General features: G+C 39.0%; 1 protein-coding gene across 4 annotated transcripts in view; it reads right to left on the bottom strand.

Moving 5' to 3' along the window:
* The window catches only part of esrrga (estrogen-related receptor gamma a), a 229282-nt gene that overhangs the window by 165043 nt on the left and 52173 nt on the right, over positions 1–12066 (bottom strand). The gene's annotated exons all lie outside the window — the stretch shown is intronic.

Raw genomic sequence — 12066 nt, 5'->3', positions numbered from 1 at the left:
ACTAACTACCGTAAGCTGCATTGCAGTATTTGTCATACAAGTTCCTGCATTCTACCACTAATTTTTATTTGTTTCAAAAGTATTTATAGCTGCATTTGATTTAAAAAAAATAATATGATTTGCTTCTGCATTGTACTCTGCTTATGTCCCCATTATATAACCTTCACTCCTCTCCTGCAATTTCTATAAATGTTCTCTGAACAAACCTCTTAAAGCAGTGGGGCTTTCAAAGCCAGGTTAAAACTGTCAACAGAATGTTGCTGAGCCCACTCTAAAGCAGACTAGGACTTGACATCTGATTTTACTCTAATATTTCCATCATTATCATTGAAACTTAAGTTGAAGTTCACAAAGTTTTATGACATATAATAAAATTGGAGGTGCAAATGGACCTGGGAATCCTAGTGGAGGATTCCCTAAAAATCAATTTGGAGGTTAAGTCAGTGGTAAGGAGAGTAATTGCAATGTTAGCATTCTTTTTGATAAGACTGGAATATAAAAGCAAGGATATAGTGCTGAGGCTTTATAAGGCATTGTTCAGATTGCATTTGGAGTACTGTGAGCAGTTTTGGTCCCCTTATCTAAGAACGGATGTGCTAGCATTGGAGAGGGCTCAGAAGAGGTTCACAAGAATTATTCCAGAAATGAAAGGGTTAACATATAAGGAGCATTTGAGGGCAACGGGTCTGTACTCATTAGAAGAACGAGGGAGGAGGAATCTCATTGAAACCTATCGAATACAGACAGGCCTAGATACAGTGGATGTTGAGAGGAAGAGTTCAATAGTGGGGAGCCTAGGACCAGAGGGCATCTCAGAATACAAGGACGAACTTTTAGAACAGAGATGGGAAGTAATTTCTTTAGCCTGAGGGTGGTGAATCTGTGAAATTCATTGCCGCAGATAGCTATGAAAGCCAAATCATTGGGTATACTTAAAGTGGAATTTGATAGGTTCACCCCAAAATCTGAACCCCAAGAATCAACGCCTGCAACTGGATTCTTTACTTCCTGACCAAAAGACCACAATCAATAAGGATAGGTAGCAACACCTTTGCCATGATTCTTCTAAACACTAGTGCTCCACAGGGTTGCCTGCTTAGTGTCCTACTCTAGCCCTTGCATACTCAAGACTGTGGCCAGATTCTGCTTCAACTCCAACGATAAACTTGCAGACAATATCAACATCATATCTCAAGTAATGATGAGTCAGAGTACATAAGGTATAAACAGCTTAGCAATGTGGTGTCATGACAACAGTCTTTCCCTCAATGTTAGCAAATCAAAAGAGCTTGTCATTGATTTCTGGAAGGGGAGTGGTGCATGTGCTCCTATCTACATCAATCAACTGAGTTCAGGTTGAAAGCTTCAAGTTCCTTGGAGTGCACATCACCAATAACCTGTCCTGGTCCAATCACATAGACCTATGTCATGGCCAAAAAAGCACAGCAATGCTTCTACTTCCTCAAGACACTCCAGAAATTTGGTATGTCCCCATCAACCCTTACTAATTATTATTGATGAGTCATAAAAAAAATCCTCTCTGGATACATTAACAGTTTGGTATGACAACTGCTCTGCATGGGGCCACATGAAACTACAAAGACCTGGAAACACAGCTCAGCACATTACAGAACCCAGTTTCTCTATGGACGCTGTCTAGACTTCACACTTCCTCAGTAAAGCAGCCATCGTAATCTAAGTCTCAAACCACCCTGGGCATTCTCTCTTCACCCCACTTCCACTGGGCAGAAGACACAAAACTTTCAAAGTTCATACCACCAGGTTCTAGGACAGCTTCTACCCCACTATTATAAGACTAGTAAATGGTTAGAATCATAATCATAGAGCACTATAGCACAGAAACAGGCAGTTTGTCGCAGTTAGTTCTTGCCGAACCATTAGTCTGCTTAGTACCACTGACCCGCTCCTGGACCATAGCCCTTCATACCCCTCCCATTCATGTACCTATCCAAATTTCTCTTTGATGCTGAAATCAAAATCGCATCTGCCACTTGCGCTGGCAGCTCGTTCCACTCTTACCACCCTCTTAAGTGCAGAAGGTCCCCCTTAAACATTTCACCTTTCCCCTTAACCCACGACCTCTAGTTCCAGTCTCACCCAATGTCAGTGGAAAAAGCAAGCATTCATTTACCCCATCTATTGTATACACTTCATAATTTTGTATACCTCAATCAAATCTCCCCTCAATCTTCTATATTCTAGGGAATACAGTCCTAACCTATTTCACCTTTCCCAATAACTCAGGTCCTGAAGTCCCATCAACATCCTTGTAAATTTTCTCTGTTCTCTTTCAATCTTATTTACATCTCTCCAGTAGGTAGGTGACAAGAATTGCAAATACAATACTCAAAATTAGGCCTCACCAACATCTTATACAACTTCAACATAACATTACAACTCCTGTACTAAATAAATTAACTTATGGAAGTCAATTTGCCAAAAGGTTCCTTAGCAAATAAGATGGACTCTTGACCTCAAAATCAATCTTGTTATGGGTTTACACCTCATTATTTACCTGCACTGCAATTTCTGTGTAGCTGTTACACTTTATTGTGCAATGTTATTGTTTTACCTTTTTCCACTTCAATGCATTGTGTAATGATCAAGTCTGTATGAAGTGTAAGACACGCTTTTCACTGTATCTCAATACATGTGGAAATAATATTTTCATTTCCAATTTTCCAGTTTAGAAAAAAGGTCCTAAATTGAAATGTTAACTCTGTTTCTCCTGGTATGTGGTCTACCAAATATCTCCATCAATTTCTGTTTTCACTTCATATCTCCAGGATCTGTGGTTAGATCTTCATACACCATTGGGAGCTTATCTCAGGTAAAATGCCAAAGCATATTCACCATACATGGCAAATGAAACATGGTATGCAAAGTCATTTGACAAGGCAGATACACCTTTCTCTCTTTCTTATGCTATTTTTGCAAAGTTGAATCACTCAGTCTCTCTGATGTTGTAACTCCGTACAAGGTCACCATTATTTTGCGATGATCCATACAGGCAATCAGCCATGGTGGTAAACATATGATTTCAGTTTCTGATACCAAGCTGACGTTATATCAACAAGTGTGTCTCCCATATTCTTAAACTTCCTTGTATAGAACTACAGTACTTTAATTGTTTCAAAATGATTAGTAAAATCTAATCCATTTTAGTTAAATTCAAAATAATTAGGAAACATACATTACATTGTTTTAAGGATGTATTTTAAAAATTATTCTATATGTATCTTCAAATTTCATAAAAATGCAGATATACTGAATCTTATACAACCAGCATGTTTACATTGAACTTCCTCATTTCAGTTTTTTAAAAAAGCACATAATGAAATCTTACAAATCAATAATCATCTAGGACTACAAATTCATAATATTCTTTGAATAATATCCCTCCTAAAATTAGCATGTCATATAAATATTTTAGTATTGTATCAATTTAATCTTTCAATCTTTTAATTCTTTCTCCCTTGTCATTTAGTTCCAGCGGTCTTGTTTATGTGAGTATCTTATCCATCACTTCTACATGCTTCATGGGAAATGATGCCAGGCTACTTGTGGATGGGTCCATACGGGTCAAGTCATCTGAAAACCAATCATACTCAAAATAGTGGCCCGGATTTTGCTGCACTAATAATGGCAAGGCTGTCAGCACTCGCTGTTATTACAGCTGAACTGACAATAGGTACAAGCAGCTGCGCATGCGCAATTAATGTGAACATCTACTAGCTGTAAACAGCAATATCTGCCTCCTCTATAAAATGTGTTTTTGCATTCACTGCAGTGGCTGAACTTAGGCCACTTTTTTTATATATATTATTCCTGCCCTTAAGACAGGCAATAAGTGCACTGGTACATTCCAGAGTAACTGAGTTTTTAAATACCGTAAGTATTCATTATTTATGAAGAGCCTTTCCAGTTAGATAGTAATTTACAAATGTAGACATCCATTTCCTCAGAAGAATGAAAATATTACAGTGTAATGAAAAAGTTTTATTTTATAGTACTTTCTTTCTGGTTTTACTTTTATGTTTATTTCTCTCAATTTCATATATATGTTCTAATCTTTATTTTGCTCTCTGTCCACTAATTTAAATGTAATTTATATTCACTGATTTTATTTCCCACTTCCATGTCGACGTGGATCAGAGGAATTGCCAGGCTGATTGGTTAAGAAGCCTCTGCGCTGCATTTTACTGTTCACAGCTGCCACAAATTCCCTGTAGAGGGAGCCAAATTCAAACAGACACAAGATGTCTGGAGTCCGTATAGTCAAGCCCAATGATTCCTTGGGGCCCAAGGACAACTCCTTTTGCAAGATCATAAGATGACCAAGGAATCTAGTCCTGGAAACAGACATGTTGGCAAACACTACAGGTGGTGCCAAAGCACAGGGTTAAACCACCCTTACATTGCAACATTGCCTGTTCTTCCTTTTCTGGAATTTAGTAGCAACCTCTCGATTTCTAAGAGGCAATTGCTCCTTATTCTGAAACATTTTCAGTTGGTGACTGTGTTCCAGTATGCAATGATAATGCTGCATTTCTTGATTTAAAAGCAAAACACTGCAGATGCTGTAAACCTGAAATAAAACCAGAAAAGCCTGGAAATACACAATGAGTCCTTCAGCTTCTGTGAAGTAGAGATGGAATTATGATTTCACACCAATGATATTTTACTCATTTTGATATTCCTGAAACAATAACCCTTATTTGTCTCTCCAAAGATGCTGTCTGATTAGCTGAGTAGTTCCAGTATTTTCTAGACTTTTTTTCTTGCATCTGTTGAACTTTGGTTTCTGCATTCTCCATTAACATCTATCAGGCATGAGTAGAGAGAGTCCATTCCATCTCAACTGGTGCTGGATATTCATCCCTCAACACCAGAGATGTGGATGCTAACATTAGCATGCTAAAAGCCCCCAGATTATCCTGACGATCCTCCCAAAAAAATGCTAATGCTGACCTTCAGATCTCTGAAGTCTTCCAAATCATACTTGTGAGGAACCCTATTTGTAAATGAAATTTGGTGCACACAAGGATGTTATGGTTATTGATCAACTTTAATGATAATCTTCCCAAGGTAAGGGTGACACACTGAATTCTGTGCTGATTCTCCGCATCCATATGTGCCATCTGGGAGATATGGATGTAGAGATAGGCAAAGTGTTCAGTTCTTTCTGGTTCCTCACCATCAATGCAGATCTTCCTTACTGGATCTGATGATTTACCAGGAGCAGAAGGGTAGAGAATGTGTTCCACCGTTCAAGGTAATCCTAAGTTGTGGTATACTTCAGAGTAGTTAAGCACACTTTGTAATGTCCTCATTGATTGTGCAACCTTTACACAATCAGCTGGAGAATTTTACTATAGTTCTAGCACAGAGGCAAGAGAGTTTGAAAATGTTTCCATCAGGCAATTCCAATAACATAAAAAATAGGATTAGGAGTGGGCAATCTGGCCCTTCAAGCCTGTCCCACCATTCAAAATATTCATGGCTGATGCAGCTCAAAGCCTCAACTCCTCCTCCGTGCCAAATCTCCATAATTCTCAATTCTCAGATCTTCCAAAATGTCAACTACCTCCTCTTTAAATATACCTAAAGATCTAGCCTCTCCTAACTCTTTGGAGCAGAGAGTTTCAGAGATTCATTATCCTCTCTAAGGAGAAATTTCTATGGTCTTGGGTTTCACATGACTAGCCCTTTTCTTGAAACTATGTTGCCTCATTTGTGACCCTCCCTCAACTGAAAACATTAGAGCATCTACCCTGTCATTTCCCCTTAAGATCTTGTATGTCTCAATAAGATCATCCCACATTCTTCTAAAGGTTCTAATATTTCACAATCCCATATTCTTCTTCTGGAGGAATTTAAGGCGGGGGGACTATCTGGGAGGCAGGGTTTGAGGGTCAGCACAACATTGTGGGCCAAAGGGCCTGTAATGAGCTGTAATATTCTATGTTCTATATTAAACTCTGAAGAATACAGAGTCAATCTGCTTTGCCTTTTTTATAGAACAATCCTCTCATCACAATAATGGATGCGGACATCCTGGAAGATGGTCTTGGATTAACATTTCCAGAGCTGCCTTAAAAACTGGTAAAGACATTGCATGTGAATCACAACTTTATTTTAGAAAACTTCACAGTGTAAAGGGCTCAAAGTTACATCCACAGGGGTTGACTATTCAGAAAGGAAGTAGTCAACTGATGGTAGAATTATTTTGTATTGGCTGTGAATCTGAACAGATGCTCACAACATTTTCCACGGTAGCTCACTATTGACAGAGTCACTGGCTTTAGTCAGATGATAGAAAGCCATGTACAGCTTTAGATGTTCTTAATACTACTCACGGCTCTGCCTTGACACCAAAATCATATTGGCTCTGGCCGAACCAGATGAGTTTCCCTACAACATATGTGGGTATTTCAATAAGGTTCAGCAAAAATGTTCGCATCAATAAATAGGAGAGAAATGCCTCAATTGTTATCACAGCCCTATCTCATTTGTGAAAATGGTTGATGGGATTACTGTTGCATAGTTCATATGGATTTTTTTAACTTGCAGCAAAGATGAAAAGATCTGCACTTCTGATTGGATGATGCACACTTTTGCCTTCCATCTGCTTGTGCAAAATGATTATGCCCATAATGTTATTGTTATTCAACCAGGGTGCAAAGCAAGTAGATTCCTTGCAAACCTCACAATCTTCCTTGGAAGATCCTTGGAACTTCACAATCTTCTTTGCCAATTCCAGATTTTCCCTTGGGTGTTCTTGGCAGTTCTCTGAGACAATTAAAGTTTTAAGCTTTACTATGAGCTGTTTAATTTGGGTTACTTACACACACTGCTGGAGGGACTCAGCAAGTCAGGTTGCATCTATGGAGAAAAAGGAAGAGTCCAAGTTTCAGGCCGAGACCCCTCATCTGGACAGGAAATGAAAGGAGCAGAAGTCAGAATAAAGGGGAGAGGGGGAGAAGGGAAAGGAGTGCAATCTGGCAGGTGACAGGTGAGACCGAGTGATGGTCGGGGAGGTAAGAAGCTGAAGAGGATAGCTAGAAGTGGCAAAGGGCTGAAGAAGAAGGATCTATTGGGAGGGGAGAGTAGAACATGGAAGAAAGAGAAGGGGCAGTGGAACCAGTGGGTGATGATGCCATTATTTTGAACAACTGTGTCGGCAAGCCAGTTTGTATTTGTTCTTTTGCCACCTTTTCAGTGAGCTGTGAACTACTATTGGAATTGGTCATGCCCACATTTTCCTTATCAACATTGCCACTCCATGCACTGGAGTCTCCGCAAACTCTTAACCTAACATCCCCAAAATGGATAATCTTGTACATATCTGGAATGGATGAAAGATTGTACTCAAGGTCACCGTTGATGGATTCTTTCTTTCCTTCAGTATTGTATTCAGTGTACGCACAAATGGTCTGTGTACCAGTTAGATGTGAAAGCTCATTGGTGCTGGCAGGAAATTCAATCAGATGATGGACTTGAGGGTTCTTGATTACAAAGTTAATATCCTTTATTTGTCTGGTATTAGCTAGTTTCCCATCTCTTTTCCTCATTGAGAATCAAAAACATACAAATAATAGAAATCTAAAATAAAAAACAGAAAATAATGGAAATACTCAGTAGATCAGGATATATCTGTGCAAAGGGAAAAATGTTGATATTTCATGCCAAAGATGCAGCTTGATCTGCTGAGTATTTCCAATATTTGCTGTTTTTATTTATTTTCCTTTAAAACGAGATTCAACTGTTTGTCTCATCTCACAGAGAGCTGCAATGTCAAAGTTGTACCTTGAGAGTTCTCAAAAGATAATTGCTGTTCTGTGTTTGAACCTTTCACCTTTTGAGCTGTTTGGTGTTGCATGCAAATTCTAGTTGTGAGAAAAGTTTTTATTTGTTACCTGCATTTGTACTGATTATGTTAGACTCTTTGAATGGAGTGAAATAACCTGTTTGGGATACCCTATGGAGTGAGTAAGGGTGTTTCAAGAAAAAAAAACCTGCTCACTCATTGCTGAAGCTGCCAAAAGTGCATGTCAATGCAGATCTGAGGCACATGATGATCACTATCTGTCTGTCGATCTACGACCAGGTACCCCCAGTCACATTACCTGCCCAGTGTCACTCACAGGATGTTGTGGGTTGGAGTGGGGAAAAATGTTTTCCTCTGAAAGAGGTCCAGATACAAAAAGTTTAATGTGAAGGATTCATGGTGCACAAGCAACTACGCAAGACTTGGTGTGGGGTTTATCTGCATCCAGTGACAAGAAAGTCCAAGATGATGAAAGGTTCCACTTCTTTTGTTCATCCTCTCAGCTCTTTAGAGAATCCTGATTCGTCCATCTGCTCTAGTGTCTTGGTCATTTAGTGGTCTATGGAACTTCTCTGACCTCACCACCACCCAACCACAAATGCAAGACTTGGCCCAAGTAAATTTCTTCACCATGAAAAGATGTCTGCCCATGGACAACTTTATGCAGGGTGAAACCTGAAAGCTGTTCCTTTGTCACTCATCTAAACCAGAATTCCTAGTGTTTTAAATCAATCACACTTACTAACAAACCCACTCACTTTTTCTTCGAATCACCTTTCTCACCCTTGGTCAGCATTTTCCTATCATCCTCACCCCTCCTCACTTCTTGACCAACTATTCTTCAATTATTCTTCTCCTGCTTTACCCTCTGTTTTCCCTCGGAGGACATCTCTGAACTGCTCTCAATGCAGTTGCTCCAAATTCAAAATTTATTTTTGTTCAGCTGTAACAGAATGTCCAGCAGATGGACATTTGCCATTCATCTGTTAGATAATAATTAAATTTCATGACCAAATGTCAGTAGAGTGCAAGGCATGGCCATACAGTACAGATATCATTGCCTAAATTTAAGCACACATTAATCTGCCAATTACTTGATCATTGAATTTATGCAAATGTTTTTTAGTGTTTAAAATTAATTTATACTATTGGTGCTATAGAGTCATAGAGTAGTACACCACAGAAATTGTCCCTTCAGCCCATCTAGTCCATGCCAAACCATTTAAACTGCCTACTCCCATCGACCTGTATCAGAGCCATGGCCCTCCATATCCCTACTAGCCATGTACCTAGCCAAAGTTCTCTTAAACAATTAAATCGAGCTTGCATGCACCACTAGTGCTGACAGCTCACTCCATACTCTCACAACACTCTGAGTGAAGAAGTTTCCCTTCATGTCCCCCTTAAACTTCCTCCAAACTCAGTGGAGAAAGCCTGTTTGCATTTACCCTGTCTATACCCCTCATAATTTTGTATACCTCTGTCAAATCTCCTCTCAATCTTCCAAGTTCTAAAAAATTACAGTCCTAAGTTATTCATTTTTTCCTTATAACTCAGGTGCTCCAAACCTGGCAACGTCTTGTAAATTTTCTCTGCACTTTTTAAAACTTATTTACATCTTTCCTGTGGGTAGGTGACAAAAACTGCACACAGTACTCCAAATTAGGCCTCACCAACATCTTATACAATTTCAACATAATATTCCATCTTCTGTACTCAATATACTGATTTATGCTAAAAGCTTTCTTTTCAACCCTATCTACCTGTGACATCACTTTCAATGAATTATGAACCTGTATTCCCTTTGTTCTACCACACTTCTCAGTGCCCTACCATTCACCATTCCCAAATCCCTTTGTTCTACCACACTCTTCAGTGCCCTATCATTCACCATTCCCAAATCCCTTTGTTCTACCACACTCCTCAGTGCCCTACCATTCACCATTCCCAAATCCCTTTGTTCTACCACACTCTTCAGTGCCCTACCATTCACCATTCCCAAATCCCTTTGTTCTACCACACTCCTCAGTGCCCTACCATTCACCGTTCCCAAATCCCTTTGTTCTACCACACTCTTCAGTGCCCTATCATTCACCATTCCCAAATCCCTTTGTTCTACCACACTCTTCAGTGCCCTACCATTCACCATGTAAGATCTACCCTGGTTGATCCTACTGAAGTGCAAAACCTCACACTTGTCTGCATTAAATTCCATCTACCATTTTTCAGCCCATTTTTCCAGCTGATGCAGATACCTCAGCAAGTCATGATGGTCTTCCTCACTGTCCACTACACCCCCATACTCGATGTCATCTGCAAATTTGCTGAACAAGTTAACCACATTATCATCCAGATCATTGATATAGATGACAAACAACAGATCCTTGCAGCACACCATTCCAGGACTCTAGTCAGAGAGGCAACCCTCTACTACCACTCTCTGGCTGCTCCCAAAAAGTCCAATTTACTACCTCATCCTGAATGCCAAGTGACTGAACCTTCTTGAACAGCCTCCCATACAGGACCTTGGCAAAAGCCTTACTAAAGTCCATGTAGATAACATCTACTGCCGTGCCTTCATCCACTTTCCTGGTAACTTTCTCAAAAAATTCATCCATAAACACAAAGATCTGGCTTAATCCAATTTATAATAAAAATAAAAATGTGAAAGCAAGAAACTCCTGTTATATTGTCCATCAACAGTGTTTTAGAATACACAGTTTTACATCCAATGAATTTTATTTCTCGAAGTGTTATTACTGCTGTTTTGTATGTTTTACTTCACAACAATGGCTACCCTTTGAAAATCTTTGACTGAATCTAATGCCCATAGTCCTAACACACAACATAGAATTCACATGGTAGGCAAATTGTTTACTAACAAGAATATTCAAGAAATAGCAAGTTCAAGCCTAAACTAATCTGCCTCTGGAGGGGTGAATGCTGGCCAGGACACCAGGAGGATGCTGTACTATTCCATGAAATGTGTCATGGAGTCCACATCAGTTTAGGCATGAAAAGCCTTGCTTCATCGACTCATATGAAGAGTAGCGCTTGTGTCAATTAAGCATTTCCCCACAGTATGGGGTTTAAATCCACAATATTCTGATGGAGAGATAAAAGTGCTATAAATTAAGGCAAGTTCAGAAATGTAAACAAAGTCAAAAAATGTTCAAAATTTAACAATGATTAAGTTAAAATTTGTATTTAACTAGATGGAGGTATGTGTTTTATCAGCTTAGTTCTGCTCCAAGTGTAGCTAAAACATTACATCAGTGTAATTTTCCATTCGTTTTAAGGTTTTGCTTCTTCCAGCTCCCCTACTGAGCTATATAGAAAATAAAAGGACTAAACAATGAAACCACAGAAATAGCTAAGAAAATAACTTCGCTGCTAAGGTAAAGATTAAATAGTCTACAGTTCAAACAACACCCCACATCTTCCCTGCACCCAACATACCACTCTACCCCTACCACCCACATATTTCAACCTACACAGAAACAGTGTGGAATTTTTCCAAAACACAAATTGAAGGTTTCATTATAACATGGTAGAAATCATGACAAAAAAGGCCTTTCCCTTTCACACTGAAGAAATAAAAGCCAGATTCTAGATGATTTTGACTTTTTATATCTAGAAGAAAGAATGCATTATTGTTTGGTATAATCCCTACATGCAACAGCAACAACTAAACATGTTCAGCTGCTGACTACAGTCAGCAGCTTGCGTGCAGATGCAGAAACAGATTTGCATGGGTCAATCATTGCCTAAATATTTATGTTACATTTTGTGCGGCTATAGAACATTCCTCCATATTTCTCTAAATCTTACTGGTCCAGGCAGAAAATGGAACATGTGGAGTTTTTCCCTGTATGATGCAGAGACCTACTTCCAAACTCTACCACCATATGGTCACACATTTTTATAGACACAAAAAGATTCATCTCAATGTGCTTTACATTATTTTTCAGCATTCACAAACTTGTGACACTTTTCTTACTAGTTATTAAGCACTACCTGTATACAGATTGGAACCATTGAAGTGGTAACAAAAAGTTTGCAATAAAGAATAATGGAAACCTGGGAAAACGTTACATGGTTACAACGGAATAGTTCAAATTGCACCAATTCTGGTAGGGAACCTTGTCTGGTTTACAAGAGTCATCTGAACTTCAGGCTTAGATTACAGCTTTAAACTAACTCTTGTTATCTGT

The sequence above is a fragment of the Hypanus sabinus genome, chromosome 12 (genome assembly GCF_030144855.1).
Source record: "Hypanus sabinus isolate sHypSab1 chromosome 12, sHypSab1.hap1, whole genome shotgun sequence".
NCBI lineage: Eukaryota > Metazoa > Chordata > Chondrichthyes > Myliobatiformes > Dasyatidae > Hypanus > Hypanus sabinus.
Note: the sequence above shows the minus strand (reverse complement) of the source record. Positions and strands in the feature narration are given on the sequence as shown.